General features: G+C 40.5%; 1 protein-coding gene across 8 annotated transcripts in view; it reads right to left on the reverse strand.

Annotated features, from left to right (window-relative positions):
* STAU2 (staufen double-stranded RNA binding protein 2) overlaps nucleotides 1-21498 on the reverse strand; it is a 305778-nt gene that overhangs the window by 197660 nt on the left and 86620 nt on the right. The gene's annotated exons all lie outside the window — the stretch shown is intronic.

A 21498-nucleotide genomic window follows, 5' to 3' on the forward strand; every position in this document is an offset into this window, starting at 1 on the left:
GACCATTTAGGTGACAACACGCAGATTACTGTGCTTTTAGCAGAAGATAATTATGATTAGACATGGGAAGAACAGTAGTAGGATGGAGCTCCTACTGCAAAGTAATAAGTATTTTGCAAAGTAATAAGGAGATCAGAGTCAACATAAGAAAGAGTGGAGACTTTAAGCCAATTCTTAAGCAGAAAGAATCACAAAAAAAATGTATTTACGGTGAAAATTTTTAGCAGGTTTGTGTTTAATGCGACTGAGGTGAGGATGCGTGACCAGAAAGCTGCAATGATGCAGACATGAGGGGATAAAGGGGGCTGTAAGAAGAAAGAACAAACCTAGGAGAAATTAAGAGGATAGGCAATAAAATCCATTAATTTAACAATTATTTATGGAGCACCTTCTTATGATGGGGGAATATCACAGTGAACAAAAACACACATTAGAGTGGAGAAGACAGACAATAAATAAGATAAATATGTAGAATATCTAGTATGTTAGAAGTACATGTTGAATAGAAAAAGAAGGAAAGGTTCAGAAATGTCAGGTGGGGTGGGACAGGGAGCGGGGGGTTAGACAGAGTGGCCAGTGAGTGTCTCATTGAGAAGATGACAATTGTGTAAAGGCCTGATATAAATGAGGAAGGAAACCACACAGATAACGTGTTCAAGTAATTCTGAGGATTCCCACCTGGTTAGCATCAAGGGAGTAAAGGAAGGAAAGCTAAGAGATGGGAAGAGGTGGCCAGATTCCACAGGGCCTTCCTCAGAAATTACTGTAAGGATCTGACTTTTACCCGGAATGAAATGGCCAGATTTTTTTTTTTTTTTTTTGCAGTGCGCGGGCCTCTCACCGCTGTGGCCTCTCCCGTCGCGGAGCACAGGATCTGGACGCGCAGGCTCAGCGGCCATGGCCCACGGGCCCAGCCACTCCGCGGCATGTGGGATCTTCCCAGACCGGGGCACGAACCCGTGTCCCCTGCATCGGCAGGCGGACTCTCAACCACTGCGCCACCAGGGAAGCCCCAAATGGCCAGATTTTAAAGAGAGAAGCAACATAATCTGACTTCCATTGATTGGAAGGATCATCTGACTATTATGTTGAAAACAGACTGTAGGGGAATGATGACAGGAGCAAGGAGATCTGTTAAGAGGCTACTGCAATAATACAGAAACCTGAACTAGGGTAGCAGCTTCGCAAGTAATGAGAAGTACTTGGATTCTGGATGAATTTCAAAAGTGGAGAAGATGGGTTTACCCAAGGACTAGCCATGGAATATGAGAGAGGCGTCGAGGAAGACCCCAGGGTTTCTGACATGAGCAACTAGACGGTGGAGCACCCGTGCGTTGAGTTGGTGAAGACCGCGAAAGGAATGGGTTTGTTGGGATCAACAGCTCTGGGGTGGAGATGTTAAATTATTCAGTCTGTTAGACATCCAAATGAAGATGTCAAAGAAGACAGTCAGATTCATAAGTCTGGACTCCAGGAAAGAGGTCCAAGGTGGAGATAGAATTTGGGTATCATCAATACGTCGGTGAAATTTAAAGCCACAAGACAGTGAGAACTCTGTGGGAGGGCGTGACTGACAGGAGGAAAACCAAGCAAGCAGAGTGCCCTTCCTGAAAGCCAAACGGGAGAAGTATATCTAGCAGGAGGGAGGAGTCAGTCGTGTCAGATGCTGCTCACACGTCCAGTGAAACGCTGACTGAGGACTGTGACCACTGGACTGGGCGAGTTAGCAAAACTAACAGATTCGATTTTGATGGAGTGTTGGGTGCATAACTGCAACACCGAACAGTTAAGTTAAAAATCACTCCTGTGCTGCAAAGCGTCTCTTTTCAAGCAAAGAGAAGCCAATCGAGGTCTTACTAAAGTTGTAGATGATTATTGGACATCCAGGTGGCAGAGCTCCATGTTCAACCTGAGATAAACTGCATAGAGCCCACTCTGTAAGAATTCACAGGCAGATGGGACTAATCAGTGAAGGTCTACTGAAGGCGAAGGACTAGAAATGTACATTGGTACTGAAGATGCAGATTTGGGAGGTAATAATTGAAACCACGTCGAGTGGATGAGCACCTGGAAAGGGTAAGTGTAAAAGAACCAAAAAAGACAGCCTAAGGCTGGGATCTGACTAATGCCCACGATCAAAAGGCAGGGGAAATAATAGACAGCAGCGAAGGAGATGAAAGAGGGTCAGAGTTAGAAAAGAAATTATAACACAATGTCAGGGGAAGGGATAATCGACAATGTCAAATGTTGTGGAGAAATCCAGAGTGAGTATGAGAAAAAAGAAAAAGTCACTGTTTTAAATTTTTAAAGTCAATTTTCTTGGCCCACAGTTTTCTATTAAGATAAAATACTTTAAACGTGTTTTTACTGTATGTCATATGTTCTCATTTTTAATTGGCAAATATAAAAAAGTTAAAGGAAGAAAAAAAATCACTTATAGTAAAAGATATTTTTAACGTGCAGACTAAAAAGCATTAAAACCACAATCTTTTTTGCTCTTTGACTGCAGTAACTAGTGATGCACTGAAGTACACAACTTCCTATTACCTATTTTATTTTAGATCCCTTTAATGCAGAAATTTTGACAGACTAATATCATCAATGCAGGTTATTTTCATTTTGTCTCCCACAAAATTCAGTTTTCCCACCTCCACAGAACTTTATGCCTATTTTTAACTGGTTTCACTCTAAAACTTCAAAACAGACAACCTGAATCAGAAATTTACTTCTGGACTGAGATCCCACATGGCAAGCTTTCCCCACAGAGCAAATGTTTACAATTAATTATACACTTCTGAAAATAGAGGTCCACAACTGGAATGCTAACAGACCCTTAACTATGGTGGAGGGAGTGGGCGCCACTATAATCACTAAGGCCTGCTGACAATTACAAAACTCATTTCGGTTTGCCACAGAGACAAACAAAATTTCTGTTCATTATAACTTTACTGGAATATGATGTCATAACACATAACCATACTGAAACAATCTGCTGATTTTCAGACCAAAATATTAATTGCACCCTAAAGAGCCCTTGGGGCCTCTTCCTTTTTGGGCATCAAATATGGCTCTATGTATGTGCACGTCCCTGATGTGGATACGTATGTACATATATATTATACTGTATAAATATCAGAGGGGAAATCAGGTATGTTGCATTTTTAACATAAAAAGTAAAATATTCTAGCACTAACAGCAGGAAATACCAAGACCCGACGCCTGACTTGTTTCATTCCAGTTTCATTCCATCCTCTTACTTAACAATGATTCTTAATAATCTACCCCACGTGGTTTGAATACCTTATATATCACATCTCCTCATATCATCATGACAATTAAGATTAACCAGAGCACTCTCATTAATGGCTCCCAGATTGAATTACAGGAGAGAAGATGAAGAATTCTTTTCATGTTAGGTCCTGGTCTCTAAGTATTCATTTCCCTTGGTAAAGAAGCTCAACATTTACTAACTTGAAAGGTTGATAGGCTCTATTTAATGGAGTTCCTTTTTCTACTTATTTCTATTTTGATTTATTTCTGGTAAAATGCTTCTAATAAGTGATGCACTTATTTCCACAAATTAGCACATACATACTTACCTAATCTTACACTGCTGTTCTTGAATGATTTTCCTCAATTAGAATTTTATGATCAGTGCTTAGATCCCTATCTTTTACTGTTAAAAGATGAGCCATGGGGCTTCCCTGGTGGTGCAGTGGTTGAGAGTCCGCCTGCCGATGCAGGGGACACAGGTTCGTGCCCCGGTCCGGGAAGATCCCACATGCCGCAGAGCGGCTGGGCCTGTGAGCCATGGCCGCTGAGCCTGCGCGTCCGGAGCCTGTGCTCCGCAACGGGAGAGCCCACGGCAGTGAGAGGCCCGCGTAGCGCAAAAAAAAAAAAAAAAAAAGATGAGCCATGAAAACTCACCCATCCAGGCTATTAAAGTTTGAAGGTCAAACGGCTTCTACCCTCAGCCTCTGAAGTATATTTTATAAAGTGTGATCCCGATTTCATAGGAATCATCTCTAGGGCCTGTTACAAATGCAGATTCCTGTGTTCTAACCCTGACCTGCTGAATCAGCCTCTGAGGATGGAACAAGAGTCTTCAGTTGCACAGGTTTTATTGGTGGGTCTGCACACTAAAGGCTGAGACACCTGCTCCTCAGGTCAGCACAGCCTACAATGTGGCTGATGCTACTTGATGACTGTTTCACACCCCATGCAAGCAAAGGACTGCACACATTCCTTATAGCACCACGGTTAGGTTTCTTACATCTCTTTCTCATTTAATCCTCATGGCAGCCTGGTGAGACACATGCCCCCATGGTCACCTTGAGAGGTAGCAACTCTCCCCAGCAAAGTTGCTGGGCGTCAAACTCAAGTCTGCCTAACTTCAGAGCTTAGGAAACTCTTAAGTAGTTTCCTGAAAATCTGCTTTATCTTCTTCTATTTTTCTTCATATACGTTTATTAAACTAGCTATGTCCTTGGCGGGCCAGAGAAGCTAATGCAAGGGTTCTTTCTAACCTAATAAGGTCCATGAACAGACTTCAGAGGTGCCTTACCGCGTAGGTGCTGAACAACAGACCTCCACAGTGAAACTCTATGTTTTTAGGGTACATCAAGCCAAGCAGGGACACAAACAGGCAGGAGCGAAAGGTCAGAAAAATGGGCTCATGTGCCACACTGCCTGACAGTGTAAGTTTTATAAAGGCTGTTTGTGAAGACCGCTTTTTTTTCCCCGTTCCTCTTGTCCTCTTTTTTCCCCAAGCCCTCTGTCCACCGGAACTTTTATAAAAAACAAAACAAAATTTCAAATAAAAGAAAATAAAAGTTTCCCTTTCTTTAGATCTCAAAAGAGTCTTTAGATTTGGCCTGTCTTCAAGACTTCACAAGTCACTACAAGAATAAAGAAAGAATGATATTTGGCTCCTTTGAATTAATACTTGACATTCCTTATACAGTTTTGTTTTGGTTTTTGAGCAAAGGGAAGAGTTTACATTCTTCCACAGTATTCCTACAAGAATATGGGTATTCTTATTCTTATATTTGACTGTCAGTTATAACAACTTTCCATACCATAGATCCTTGCCATTCTCCCTAAATCTACCTCATTAATGCCCTCTCTGTGGACTCATTTTGTGTTTATCTTTCTAAACAACTAAAATCCTCCCTACCATTCTGTGACTGCCTTCTCCATCATCTCCACCTTCCTAAGTATCATTTTTACAAGGTGAGAAAGACATATTCCAAATAACATTAGAACTTTTAAAAATTGAAAAATAATTGCCTCATTTCATTTGATAGCATTATCATAAACCTCAGTCCAGCTTAAGCGCTCATGTCTCCTCTACAGGTTTACGTCTTAAATATACGAACGTGTTATCTTCTGATCTAATAAGGAGAGGCTGTGGATTTCTGTGTTTACTTCTAACATTGACTGAAAACAGAAATGTCACTTAATCTTTCTATCTCAGTTTACTTATCTGTAAAATATTTGCAGAATTTATGTTTAAAGAACTATAAAGTCCAAAACTTAGAAATCAAGTGCCCTGCTGATTATTTTGACTCTTTGTACACGTTTTGGCACAGCTAAGCGTTCTTTTTCTTGCTATTGAAAAATAATAGGTTTTATCATAAAGCTATAAAATAGTCCTTGGCACATTTTCAAGCTTGTATGTATATAAAACGTCTAGATAGGAGAGAGTTCTTTCTCTATTCACATCTATAAATTTTGAAGCTCTATCTTTTACGGGATCTGAATGTTTAGTCTTGAGAAATTTCAAAAATTAGGATCTATCAGAAAAGATTCACAGGACGGCTGAAAATAAGCTTTAAAAGAGATGTAAGGATATTCTATTCTATTTGTAGAATTATAATTATGTTTAAGATGCATAAGGGAAAATATAGAAAGATATGCACTAAAGGCTGGGATAGGGTGTTTTGAAGTGATGGAATTATAAACGATATATTCTTTCATAATTTCAAAATTTTAAAAATAATATGGTTATACTGGTATATAAACAAAAGAAAATATTTTATTGAAGTCAGTCTAGTCCCTGTCCAAACAAAAGTAAACCTGCGCTCAAAATGTAAATTTGATGAATTAGTAGAATGACTTGTGGAACACAGACTACGAGCCACAAGAGTCAATGGTTTGTACTGTGTCACTGACGCCAGTATCACAACAGGACTATGGAAATCAGAGCATGCCATCAACGAGCACCACGTTATAAACACACAATTACCACCCTCGATCCCAAACTTGGATCCAGCATAAAACTATTCTTGCCCCTTCCCTAAATGGATATCTAGATAAATCATCATCACCACCACCACCATCATCCTGATTACAGCCGACACACAGAACTCACCATGTGCCAGCCACGATCTGAAGCTCTGTGCATACTCGTCTCTTTCAGTCACAGTAACAACCTCAACTTCACTCCACACGCATGGAAATGAGGAACAGAGATGTTCACTTATTTGTCCAAGGCCACCCCACTTGAGCCAGCGTCTGAACCGAACAGTCTCACTGCAGAGGCTATGGGCTTAACCTCTACTCTACGCTGCGTCTGAATGAACTGGATAAATGAGCACTTTAAACGCAGAGCTACTAACTGTAAACTTTGGAGAGGTCATGATAGACTTGGAACATCAAGGCAATTTAAGCCAGACTTAGATCAGTGGTCACATCAGTTCCAAAGAGAAAGCTGGGGCACTGTAAGCCCAGGAGACCGAGCTGTTGGCAGCACCACTTGCTCTCTCTCACTGCCTCCTCTAGTAACCCACCTTTCGGGAACCCGTGCTTAAACGCTAACGTTCCCATGAGGGAACTGCAAGTCAAAACCACAATGACACACCACTGCACACCCACGAGGATGCTTACAGCTGTGCAGCCGCTGCTGTTCCTTAAAAGTTAAACACAGAATTACCATCTGACCCGGCAAAACTGAAGAGAAAGTTTTGAAGGTGTGGAAACAAAAATGGGCACACAAGTGTTCACAGCAGCATTATTCGTAACAGCCAGAAAGGAGAGATAACCCAAAGGGCCACCCAACTGATGAATCAAGAAACAAAATGTAGTATAGCCAAACAATGGAGTACTGAAGAGCCGTACAAAGGAATGAAGCGCTGATCCATGATACAACGTGCGCGAACTCTGAAAACATTACACTAAGTGAAAGCTAGACACAAAGTCTACATATCGTACGATTGCATTCAGATGAAATGTCCGGAATAGCCAACTCCACCAGACAGAAAGTAGATTAGTGGTTGCCATGGGCTGGGAAGAGGGAAAGTGGGGACTAACTGTTCAGGGGTAGGGGGATTCTTACAGGCATGATGAAATGTTCTGGAATTAGATAGTGGTGATGGTTGTACAACACGGTGAATGTGTAGTAATTCAGTGTACCGAACTGTACACTTTAAAGTAGTTAAAATGGTGAATTTTATGTGACTGTGAGTTTTACCTCAATAAAAACCAATTTAAAAAAAAAATGTTCATACTCCCTAAGGTTCAAACTTTTGTTTCTCATAGACAAGACAGTCTTCCTAGGTGATGTCACCTGTTCCTATTTACATTCTTGGCAGACTCCCAGAAATTAGCCTGCCAAATTGGGGGAGTGCAAGGGAGAGGGAATAAGTCATCCCTCCCTTCTGAACACTCAGAAATTAATAACCTCGTCTTCTTCCTGCCCTTGTTTGATTGCCAGGGGCGGGGGTTGGTGGGCGTATGTGGATTAAATTATTTATTCAAAAAATATTTATTAAAGACCTAATTCATGCCAGGGACTGCTTTAATCCCTAGGGATGGTAGACAGGCCTCAGGAGACAATCAATCAACCAATCAATCGAACAGTATCAAGTAGTAAGATGGGCTAGGAAGAAAAGTAAAGCAGAACAGAGAACCTCTTTTAGGATGTGACATTTGAATAAAGAGGTAGTTGGAGTAAGAATTCTAGGTATGGGGATGCCTGGAGGAAGAAGTGTTCCTAGCAAATGAGATAGCAAGTACAAAGGCCCTGGGGTGGTAACATATGGGGCATTTCTTGAGAAACATCAAGTGTTCTTATACCTGGAAGAAGTGAGTCAAGGGGTGAGGGGCAGAAAACTAGTCACAACTTAATCCCACATGTGATGGAAGCCATCGGAGGGCTTTAAGCAGGGAAGTGACACAGTCGGACTTATTACTTAAAAGTCTCTCACTACTGTTTGCCCAAAGAAAGGCAAGAAGAGAGGGGCTGGCAGGCCACTGCATAGTCTAGACAAGTCATCTGTGAACACAGGAAACTGAATTGCCCAGAAGAATACAGGGGACTGCCGGCAGTGCTGAAAGCCACCTAAGGGCTGCGTTCATTATTTCAAGATGGGACCAGTCAGCACAGTTACGTTTTTCTGTAGCTTCCTGGGTACCAGTACAGAGTCAGAGGAGCTGGACTTAACCAGTTACACTTCTGCTAAGGATGAGTGATTATTCAAGCAGGGAAGCACTGGAAAGCACAGGAATTAAGTGACTGGCTATAGGACTGCTGTGAAGAGAGTGATGAACTCCAGGGAAATGCAGCCCTGCAGAACTTGGCAAGTTAGTAAAGGCTGCAACCGCCCTGAACCTCTGCTCAGTGTTTTCCCTAAGCACAGGTAACAGAGGACACCCCTATTTCCTGCCACCCCACTGGACGGCGGGCGTGTAGCAGGAGCAGCCAGGCGTGCCTCTCACGTGGTGGCCGACGCCCAGTGCTAGAACTTGTGACAGTGAAGAAGGGTCCCCGGCAGAGGAAGCTGGGGGCTCTCTTGCCAGGGTATGCTGTCGCTGTGTCCCTCCAGGTACCGCAGCAAACCGTCTGAGACAGGTAAATGGCTGGCACCACAGGCAGCCCAGTGAGGAGTGACAGTACAGGAATGGGGGTGGGGTCCTCAGGGCAGCATGTCTCAGAGTGTGGGTCCCACACAAAAACCATCAGAGTCCTCCTGGAGGGGTCCAGGAACACCTGTGAAAACGCAGAGTCAAGGCTGACAATCAGACTCTTTGGGCGAGTCCAGGAATCAACATGATTACCAAACAGCCTTGGTGATTTTTATGGACGCTGAAGACAGAGAGCACCTCCTTACAGGGGTCTCCTTCCCTTCCCTTGCTTGTGAATACGAAGACTTTTCATTGCTGAATGTTAACTTGGTCCCATCTGCCTTACTGAATTCTCCTGCCTGCCTCTACAAGTTCTTAGTTCTCTTGCAATTTTCCAGGTAATCACAACTGATGCGCAAAAAAATGATACTTCTTCCTATTTCCTTCCACATTTCATTCCTTTTATTTTCCCTAATTGTGTGGGTTCATACCTCCAACTGAATACCAAACAGCAGTTGATAACGGATGGTCCTGTTTTTTACTTTAATGGGAATGTAGCTAGTGTGCCCTCATTAAGCATAACACTGGCTGTTGAGGTGGGTTAAGATGGGATGGGATGGGACTTCCCTGGCGGTCCAGTGGGTAAGACTCCATGCTTCCACTGCAGAGGACGTGGGCCCGATCCCTGGTCGGGGAACTAAGATCCCGCATGCCTTGTGGTGCGGTCAAAAAAAAAACAAAAAAAGAAGGGATGGTCGTGTGTGTGTGTGAGAGACAGGGAGAGAGTATGTGTGGGGGCATCTACAGAGTACACAGTTTACAGTGTTAAAGTAATATTCAGTTATTCATAATGTATTGGATTTTCTAAGTTGAGAATGGATTTTTTATGTCTTTTCAGCATCTGTGTAGTTGACAATTTTTACTTTTCATCTCTTAATAAGGTGAATTTTATTAACATATTTTCTAATCGTGAAACAATTTTACATTCTTAGGATAAATCCCACTTGGTTACAGTGGTTCTTCTTTCAATGTACCGCCAAATTCTGTCTGCCAATATTTCAATTATGATTTTTCCTTTGATATTCTACAAATAATATTGATCTGAAGCTCTATCCTTTGTTGTTATCTCAAACTCGCATTGCTGAGCTAGACACCAAGGTTATTTTTGGTTGCCCAGAATAATCTGTTTCCAGTTTTCCGAAGGTTCGGTAAGATTCCCCTGTGAAACCACTGAGGTCGGGTGCTTTTCCTTCAGGGTGCTGGGCGAGGGGTGGCAGTTAGCTATTCCAATACTTATCCTTTTACATCTAGGGCAACCGGTTCTTTATTTTCTCCTTTTGAGGTCAGTTTTGATCATTTATATATTTTCCTACAAAAGCATCCCATCCATCCAAGGTTCTGAAATCGTCTTCCATGAGTTAAACAAAGTAGTCCTTTATGAGAATCTTCATTTCTTGTGCATCTGCAGTGTTCCCCCATCTCAGACCATGTTTTGCACATCTGTGCTTTAAACTCAGAATTGCATGCCTTGATTAGGCTACATATTTAAATATTTTATTGGTTCTAAAAACAAGATATTGGATTCTGCATATTTTTCTATTATTTTTCTGTTTTCTAATTAATCTATTTCTACATTCATTTTCCTTCTTCAGACTTTAGTCATCCCTTTTCTGACTTCTCACAGTGGATATATAATTAATTTGCAAGGTATCTATTAACATAGCTTTAAGGTCAATGAACCTGCCTTCTCATAGGCTTTATGTTGTCTGAACTGTCCCGTCTTCAAGAGGGAAAAACACTATACAGTGTTTCCTAAATATTTTTGGTAATGAAACCCCCTTTGTCGCGAACTCACATGTGTATTCTACAAAACACACTTGGAGACATGCTGCCTTAGTTAAGAGTCTGTGTATTCCCGCAGGTTATTGTTTAATCTGCTAAAAGCTTTTTATCTTGAATATAATAAAGATTACTTAACATTTTAAGAAATACAATTAAAAATGTTTATCAAGTACTTTTACAAGCTTGATAAACTTAAATAAACACTCAGAGAGTGAACAGAGGAAAAGATCTTTAGATTACATTAAGATCAATTGGATTTAAGCTCCATCTACTCAATCTATAAGCTGTTTGGGTAAGAGGACTTATTTTCTCTAAGACTCATCAGTAATATGAAAGATTTTGTCTGTATCAACTTTCTCAATCTGATTCAAGTGGCAAATAAGGGGGAAATTATAGTATTTTTCATGAAATATCATAACATATCTGTGCCTTTACTTAGGAGCAATTTTCAAATATATATGTGTATGTGCACTTGGAGTGCACTTTGCACTTCAAAAGCTTTTGTAAAATGTTTTAAAGGAATACAATTTAAAATTTTAATACGTACTCACTAAATACTGCATGCTAGTAGTCTAACAGCAGATCCTTAGCTTAAGAAAATTATGGCTTATTATTTGAGTTGTAAGAAGATTCTCATTATTCAATTCCATCAACAGATCATCTTTGATTAAGAGCTGTCTGAGAATGTTCTTTCAAGACCACTGGTGAAGAAAATCTCTCAGTCCTTCCCAGCAACAAAATGGTTCCTGAGACTGGTTCTAGAAAATATTTTAAATGTTTCTGTTTCTTCATTAGCTTAAGCCCCAAAGTAGATGGTTTTGAGAAGTTTGAATTTTTATAAAAATACAAACATAACAAATCATTATTTTAGAAGGGGTTTCACACCCTGTGCGGATAAACTAATTTGGTAATGTCTAGAATAAGAGATTCAAATAAATGCATGATAGAGTTTGCACCGGAATCTTCCAAGAGCTTTAGAAATTGCTTGCTTTGTTACAATGTCCAACCCAGACGTCTACTCTAGTTAGCCTTTGCTGATCAGAATTAACTATCAACTTTGGATGCTTGCCCACTTCAAATACTCCCAGAAGCAACATGGAGACATTACATCAGCAGTATTGCAGAAAGATTAATGTGCTTTGTTTGGAGATGCAAACAGTAATTATACGCACTGCATACTTCTAGTACTTTATCTTTTTTACCCAAATCTAAGTGAATCTACTTGTACATTTGCATATAGTTTAATGACAACAATAATGTGTAGTTAACAGATATTCACTGGAATATAAAAAATTTACTTGGTATTTTCCCAGCTAATTGTTTTTACAGCTTGACTTCACTTATGCATTAGCTGCATTCATAAAAAGGTTTACATAAAGCAAATATTTTCATACTGAATCCCCTTTTCCACTGTTGCCCAGTATTAGATCTTGAGCTGTATTTCTACAGGAAAATGTTGGCTCCAACACATAAAAATTATAATTAAACATCTAAAGATGTATGCCAAGAAATAGGTACATTTAATCAAGTATTTTATAAAGTACATTTTGTCCTCTCACCTGCAATAAAGATTAATCAAGTGAATAACCATTCTGTTTCATATTCCCACGATCGTTAGAAGAGCATATATATTAAAGCTCCACCAACAACAACAAATGCGGAGTTTGGGTGACTTCATAGCAACTGAAAGTAGAAATATAATTTATTAGCTGAAATTGCCACATGGAGGTATGCTGTCAGGTAGATTCAGGCAATGCAAGTAGTCTCAGATTATTGATAATAATCATTGAAAAGTCTTAGAAATTTCTTCTGGTTATTGGTAATACACTTGGCGTTTTATTATAATCCATACCAGATGATTTACTGGAATTATACCGATCGTTGGAGCCAATAGCACCCTCCAACTCAAAGATTACTTTTCAAAGAAATGGAAAAAAGGACTTTCTCAACTACCTGGATCCTTTTACAGTATAAGAAGTGTAAAAAGCACCTTTTGCTAAAATAGAAGAGTACCTGGGACCTTTAGAAAACTCTCCCACTTTTAACTACAAATACTCTGAGGTAATGCTAAGCAACTGAATTTTCAGTCATTTTAAATTAACTGTTTAACTTTTCTGCTCAAATCCTCCCAAGAGTACTATGTGGAATGCAGTTCTCTATGCTCTCCTTTCCCCGTATCGCTGCAGATGACCTCGGTATGCTTTTCATCATTATACTATAGTATGAGTTGTGCCTTATTCCAGGACGCGCACTAAGCTGAGAATCACCAAATCTTCTTCAGCTCTGCCATGAACCCTGAGGCAAAAACATGGCATGGCAACAAATCAGACGATAATGGTAAAGCTGCGACACTGGTATTCAGTCTGACTACCACACACGGGAAAAGGCTAATACTGAGAACTTGACAAGGCTAACAGTTCCAACCTCTGATTATGATGGTTTATTCCTGCTGACAATATGGATAAGAAATTGCATTTCAGTCATGCTGCAAATTCTCTTGTGTGTGCAAAGCAGCTTTTGAGGTTACTGTTGAGTAAGTGTGCCATGATATCCTAATGTTCCAAAAGAGGCGGCGTTTACATGCGTGAGCATAATGCAGCAGAACACACATGCGCTCTGAAGAACCCAGTCCTGGGTTGGAGGCCAGCTTGGTCCTCTACTGGCCTGTAACCCTGGGCAAGTTACACTCTGTGCCAGAACACGGCAGGAAACTATAGTTGTTTGTCCTTCTTCTTTCTTGGCAACTAACCCATCGTCCTTCTCAGACATGCCACAGTGTTTCTATGATACTTCAGCCCCTCTCATGTATTTTTTTTTTTTATTCCCCATAAATAACCTAGGGGCCTTGCCACCAGCTCCACGTTACTATGCCTGCTGCGGCAGGCCCAGGAAGGGCCGCAGTGATGCTGGCAGGCCTCTAGGCTTTCACTTCACATGCTGGATGGCACCCCTGTCAGGGCTCCCACCATACCGGGGAGAAGAGCATCCCGTGTCTCCCTAGGAACACTGCCCATTGGTTCATCAGTCATTCGAGATGCCAGTGCGCTTCAAAATATCAGGTAGTGTTCAGAAGACACACTGACATGTCCAGATATTATGAAAACCAGGAAAAACCAACTAAATAAATATTCAGATGAATCTAATGTAATGATTAGATTACATTTTACCACATGTAAATGAATATTACTTTTACCACAACTTTTAAAATTCTCTGTTTTGTGTCTTAAGGGACATCTATTTACATGTTTGGGTTATTGTTCTATCCATATAAACTATTCTGTGACCTGTCAGTCAACCACAGTGTAGGAGTCTAGTAACTCATTTATCTTTGAAGAAGTGCATCTTGACCAGAGACTGTGAGAATGCCAACAAATAATGAGAAAATAAAGAAAGCGAGAGGGTCAAGGCTCAGATAACTGAAGCCAAGAAAAAGCCTGGGAAATGAATGAGTAATAAGCTCCCAGGAAACCTAAACTGAGAAAAGCAGTAAGCCATCATGAGAATAATACCTGAGATAATTAAATATATAGTCCAAACAGTAGCCTAAGATCCTAAACCTGACCCAGAGGTAAAAGACAACAGCTAAACAGGTGAAGGTGCTCATTTTCATCTCGATGAGGGAGACAAGGGATGAGGAAAAGAGAAAGAAAAAGCATGCAATCAGGGACAACCCTGGTGGGGCAGTGGTGAAGAATCCGCCTGCCAGTGCAGGGGACATGGTTTCAAGCCCTGGTCCGGGAAGACCCCACATGCCGGGGAGCAACTAAGCCCATGCGCCACAACTAATGAGCCTGCGAGCCACAACTACTGAAGCCCTCGTGCCTAGAGCCCGTGCTCGGCAACAAGAGAAGCCACTGCAATGAGAAGCCCGCGCACTGCAACAAAGAGTAGCCCCCGCTCGCCGCAACCAGAGAAAAGCCCACGTGCAGCAACAAAGACCCAATGCAGCCATAAATAAATGAATAAATTTACAGGAAAAGAAAAAGCACACAAGCAATGAGAGTGGAAAATACCTGGTGATATTAGGTATAATATCAGTTTATTATATTCCATTAGAAATACAGACTATTGAAACTCAACATAAAAAACTTACTGGATTTAGGAAAGATCAGAACATGAGATAGTTTTATTTTCGTTTTAAAATGTGATATGTAGACAACTAAACAGTTCAATACAGTAAAAAACGTCTTGCTGCCTTTACTGATTTGGAGAAAGCCTTCCATATGTTCTTAAAAACACAGGATGTCAAGCAAAACCAATGGGTCATTCAAACCCCAGTGTGTATAAGGTTCCAGAAGTATGTGAGGAAGCAACATAGAGAATTCTGAAAATCTGAGGCCTACAGAGGAGTAAAATCAGAATGCATCTTGAGCAAATTCTATTTATTTTTGTTATTCTCTTTTACTTACTTTTATTATTCTCCTGAAAAGTTCACTCAGGAGGACAAAAGGCTCGCAAAAAAGACTACACAGTCTTATTTGCAGAGGGTGACAGTTCTTGTGAGACAAGGAGAGAAATCTACAACGTAATCTGAGATTGTAAAACTGGAAACTCCTAAGCCCTAGAGGCATCAAGACTGACAAGTGCATGAGCGCTGTGATCCCCCAGGGAGCGAAATCACCCAGATAGGCACGGGAAACCCTGGCCAGAAACTGAATACTTCAGAGCTTGGTGAACTTACAATGAAGTCAACTAGATGAAGAGCTAATGTTATCATCCTGGTTGTCATCTGACTCTTGTTTTATCAAAAATGTAATTCTAATAACATCAAGATAAGTATATTCTTTTACTTCTCAGATTTAAGAAGGCAAGGACTCCCCTGAAATGCTTGTGAACCCTGTAACAGACCGTAAAACTTCTTCAATAAAGGAAATGCTTAGAGTGAATGATTCACATACTATTCTGGGGGTGATGTTCTAGGAGGGCTATAAAGGGACTGATTTCTGTTCAGACACAGGGAAAAGGGGAGTCTTATTCACTGTAGTCCTAGCGTCTCGTATCTGGCATGACACCTAGCACTTAAAAGGAGTCTTTGTTAACTGAGTGAGTGATCACAGCTAACGTTTACTGAGCCGTTCACCCTCTGCCAGCATTGTGCATAAGGTAACTCGTCTAATCCGCACAACAGCCCTATGAGGTAAATACTATTATCACTTCTATTTTAGAGCTGAGGAAACCGAAGAACAGAGAAGCTGAATAACTTGGCCTGGGGGAGCCAGGTTTCAAAGGCAGGCAGGCTGGCTCCGCAGCCCCTTCACCGCTCCACCACACACGGCAGTCCCCCCAGCGGGAGAGTGAATGGCTGTGGGCAGCAAACTGGCCTAACAAGGGCCAGGGTCTAAGCTGCGTGGGAGTAAAGCAAACCGGGACCGCCGCCGGCTGAGTTCTAAGTAAAAGGATGCCTGTAGGGTCCGGCTGGGAAAGGCGCCAGGAGTGGATGCACCTGCTTGTGACGGTGGACTCTGAGTGCTTCCCAACGCTGGGTGTGATCAGTGACCTCGAGGCAGAGGCCTGATACATCGATGAGGACAGGCTGGATCTGCAGTTTTCATCCTGGGCTCTACACGGAAATCACCTGACTTACAAATCAGCAAGAAAAAAGACCAGTAGATCAACAGAAACACAAGCAAAGGTTATAAACTCAGTGTTCACAGAAAAGGAAATATAAATAACTCTTACACATGAGAAGATGCTCAACTTCACTGATAAAGAAAGTCAAATTAAAATGCCAAAAACGTATGACCTTTCCCCAAATTAGGTTGGCAAAACCCCCAAAAGATTCAAAAGAGCCTCATTTCTAGTCTGGATTATTGTAATAACCTCCTCCTCTTAGTTGCCAAAGACATCCTTTCAAAACATAAGTCAGATCACGTCACTATTTTGCTCAAAACCCTGCAATGGTTCTACAGCTCACTCAGAGCAAAGCCCACATCCTTCCAGTATTGACAAGGCCTTACATCCATCTGCCTCCAAGTCCTATCACTGACTGCCACTCACAGCGCTCAGCACTCCACTCACTCCACTCCTACCGCACTGGCCTCCTTCCCGCTGCTCCAACTCACCAGACAGGCTTTCACCTTCAGGCCTTTGCGATGTCTGATCTCTTGCTTCTCCCCCAGAGCATCCTCAAAGCTCACTCTCTCTCTCCTCCTCAAAGCCTTTGCTCACATCTCACCGTCTCAATAAGACCTCTGTATTTAAAATTGTAATCCTCATCCCTTTGCTCTGCTCTAACTTTCATTTTCTAGCCTACTATAGAATATCCTTACTGCATTTAATTTTTATTGCCCACCTCCCCTAACTAGAATGTAAGTTTCAACAGGGCAGGAATGTCTATTTTATTTAATGATGTATCCAAAGTACCTATGCACGTGGCTAAAACGTATGCACAAAGATATCTGTACTACAACATTGCTACAGCAAAACAGCAAAACAACTGTCCATGAATACAAAATTAGTTAAATAAATTATAGAACAATCACACAGTGGAATGCTAACAGTTTATAAAATAAATGAAGCAGTAGTCCTGTTTCCAGTATGGCCAAGTAAGCTCTGACTGGACCAATCCTCCTGCATTAAACTATAAACTGAACAAAATATGAAAAACGGAAGAGTGAACAAAACAGGCAATACTGGAGTGGGGTTAACATCTGGAAAAAAGGAACAGCACAGGATGAGTTTCTCTCTTTTTTTGTTTTAACAGCTTAAACCTGAGGGCAGGTCCCAGGCTGTTGCACGTGAGGCAGCTAAAATGCCAACAGAGAACACACAGTCTTATTGGCTTGAAGAGCCAGAGATAAAAAGGGTTCAGCGCAAGTATAGTCACTGAAAATGACTGTCTCCTTCGACTAGAAAATACGGGGGAAATCCTAAAAATAGCAGATCTAGAGAAAGGGAACCCCAAATTTTGTGTATAAAACTCTGCCCAAATCTCTACTGACCCCTGAGCCACACTGGCATGGGACAGACTCAAAGCAGCAGAGCTAACAGGTTGAAATTTGAGCTGCTGCTCAATCAGAAAACAATTTTGTCAGTAGACTTCAGCCCAATTAAGTGCCCGCTTTAAAATATTACTACACTTCAGAGGGACGCAACAGAACCTAGTTTCCACAACATGTAACTCAAAAAGTCCAGAATACAATCCAAAATTTCTCAACATGTGAAGAAGCAGGAAAAAATTATCTGTTCTCATAATAAAAGACAATCAACAAAAAACAAGCCTGAAATAACCCAGATGTTAGAATCAGCAGTTATACTACGCTCAAAGATATAAAAAGAAAATGTGATTTTAATGGATAAATGCATGGGACATCTCAGCAGAGAACTATTAAAAAATACAAATGGAAATTCTAGAACTGAAAATATAATAATTCAAATTTCAAATTCACTAGATAGGCATAGTAACAGAAAGGATATGGCAGAGTCAAGATTAATCAACAGAAATTATACAATCTAAAAACAGAGAGGAAAAATTATTGGAAAAAAGTGAACAGAGCCTTAGGAACCTGTGAGACAATATTAAAAGTTCTACCAGAGGAAAGGAGTGAAAAAAGACGGCAGAAAAATATTAAAAGACATAAGAGCCAAAAACATCTCTTGGTGAAAGACATATTTACACAGCCAACAAGTTCAGTGAGCTAGAATAATGTAAAGGAAACCACACAAGACGTATATCTGAATTACTAAAAACTAAAACGACATATTACATACAGGGAACAATCATTCAAATGATGGCTGACTTCCTTTTTTATCAGGTAAGGCAAATACATTTGTGTGTTTGTTTTTGAATGGCTGACTTCTCATGAGAAAAAAACTGAGGCCAGAAGACAGTGGAACAACATCTTTAAAGTGCTGAAAATAAAAAAGCTGTCAACTCAAAATTCTATATTCATTGAAAATATGTTTCAAAAATGAAGGCAAAATAAAGACATTTTCAGTTACTAAAAATTAAGGGAATTCATTGCCAGAAAACCTGAGGGGCTATAAGAAATGCTAAAGAAAATTCGAGGCTGAAGTGAAGCCAGATGGAAACCTGGATCTTGAGAAAGGAATGAACAGCACGAGAATGGTCAACTTGTGAGAAAATGTGAAAGGCTATTTTTTTCCTTTTAATTTCTTTAAAATATGTAGACTATTTAAATCCCAAATTATAACATTGTGGGGTTCATAGAGTATGCAGATGTAATACAAATGACAACCACAGTGTAACAGATGTGCTGAGAGGTTAAATAGACCCATATGGTTATAAGTTTCTAAAATCTTCATACTAAAGTTACAAAAACTGATGCAACTCCTTATGTAGTAATATAGAATAATCTTTAAGGTGTATCTCAAATTTTAAAAGGATTCGGAATATTGTTATAGAATGATGCTTTCTTAAAGTAAATATACACATATGGCCAGAGGATATCCTGAAAGGATAAGCACGAAACTGGCAAGGGCAGATTGAGTACCGGAACACAGGGGTGGTACAATGTTTACACTAATATTCAAATTTTTAAAACTTAGTACTATATAAAAGTAATACAGGGACTTCCCTGGTGGTGCAGTGGTTAAGAGTCCGCCTGCCAATGCAGGGAACACCGGTTCGAGCCCTGGTCCAGGAAGATCCCACATGCCGTGCTGCAACTAAGCCCATGCGCCACAACTACTGAGCCTGTGCTCTAGAGCCCGTGAGCCACAACTACTGAGCCCGTGTGCCACAACTACTGAGCCCGCACGCCTAGAGCTGGTGCTCCACAACAAGGGAAGCCACCACCATGAGAAGCCCGCGCACCGCAACAAAGAGTAGCCCCCGCTCATCTCAACTAGAGAAAGCCCACGTGCAGCAACGAAGACCCAACGCAGCCAACAATAAATAAATAAATTTATTTTTAAAAAAGTAATACAAAAAAATTTTGGAATAATATACACAAAAAAATAACAGCTCTGAGAAGCTGCACAATAAGAAATGTTTAAACTGTTCTTGATTCATTTCCCAAACCTATATGACTAAAGGAAAACCACTCTCCTCCCTTTTCTTAAATAACAGTTATTCTATCTCAAAAGAGACAAGTATTGTAGGTACTGATTTTTTTTTTTTTTAAATCACTCTTTGATTAATTGAGCCAACCAAATATAGTAAGAAAACTACTCGGGTCATTTGAAATACTATTTAAAAAAAGACTTAGACCAGTGGTCTGCAACCTTTTTGGCACCAGGGACCAGTTTTGTGGAAGACAATTTTTCCACAGGGCTGGGGGGGATGGTTCAGGCAGTGATGCGAGCAATGGGGAGCGACGGGGAGCGGCAGAAGCTGCTTCGCTTACTTGCCCGCTGCTCACCTCCTGCTGTGCAGGCCGGTTCTTAACAGGCCAAGGACCGGACCGGTACCGACATAGACCACCCAAGTAACTCTAATTATAATTGCAATTTCACTGGCAGTTTAACGAAGTTGCATCCACTAAAATTCTAAACTGAATATCTTCCAAGATACGCTTAAAAGCAGTCACTATCCCACGGCTTATTTATTTTAAAGAGTCTTTTTTGGGTATCTCTGACATTCCTGGCCAAACTGAATGAAATTAACTATCTCTGAAAACACACAAAAACTATTTGTTGAACATACAAATAGTTTCCATTAAAAATGTCACAATATATTTTTTACTTCCTAAAGATTGATATGAATTATAACCATTATTTTGGTGTAAACATGAAAAAATTAAAGTTTAATATTATTAGAAGGCATCCATCTTGGTGTTGTAGATTAATATGTAATCTTTCCATGTGATGATACACTCATTTTACTAGTTCTTTGGGTTCTGGGCTCCTTTGGATTTTTAAATCCACTCGTCAATCTTCTTTAATAGTGTATTTTACCCAATTTATCTTTGTACCTATACCAACAAAGGAATAAGACCACAGCTTGTGAATACTCAATCTGCCACAATCTTCTTTAATCAGGAGATTGTATATAATGTTTCTATGCTATTTGAAGGGAGGACATCATCCTAGTTTCATCTGTGCTAACAAGAAGAATTTATTATGAAAAGATCTGGGAAAGGGATGAGGTGCTAAGATGAAAGACATAGACGCCTACTATATTCAGCTGGTTTTCTTCTTCATAAATGAAGTGTTAATAGTGAGATGTTAATGACCCACACTTGATACCTATTCTCTACAACCCTCTCAGATGACTCAGAATGAAAATAAGTTTCTGTATTACAACTCAAACTAAAAATTATACTGAAAAGGACATGTTTAAGCACTTTAGAGATATGTACATATTTCAAGCTTATTCTTAAAAACTTCATGTTTTAAGTAACTTTGAACAAGACAGACATAATTTCATTATTCTTGTTCTGGGTTGATATTGTTTTTGCTTCTCCCAAACCATAAAATTTACAGGAGAAAAAAATTCATCTGTAAAAGTGTTCACATATTTGGAAACAAAAATTAAATCAACCCTCTACAGAGCCAAGAAGAGAGTTATCAAACAGAATACATAATAGAAACTTAAAATTATACAAAATTAAACTAGTAGCAACACTTATATCAAAGGGGTGAAGTAGTTTAAGAATATTTACTCTGGGCTTCCCTGGTGGCGCAGTGGTTGAGAGTCTGCCTGCCGATGCAGGGGACACGGGTTCGTGCCCCGGTCCGGGAAGATCCCACATGCCACGGAGCAGATGAGCCCATGAGCCATGGCCGCTAAGCCTGCGCGTCCGGAGCCTGTGCTCCGCTACGGGAGAGGCCACGACAGTGAGAGGCCCGCGTACCGCAAAAAAAAAAAAAAAAATTTACTCTGGCTACATTAGGAGGAAAAGAACCTTA

This window comes from Neophocaena asiaeorientalis, unplaced genomic scaffold (genome assembly GCF_003031525.2).
Source record: "Neophocaena asiaeorientalis asiaeorientalis breed wild unplaced genomic scaffold, Neophocaena_asiaeorientalis_V1.1 scaffold417, whole genome shotgun sequence".
In the NCBI taxonomy this organism is placed as follows: Eukaryota; Metazoa; Chordata; class Mammalia; order Artiodactyla; family Phocoenidae; genus Neophocaena; species Neophocaena asiaeorientalis.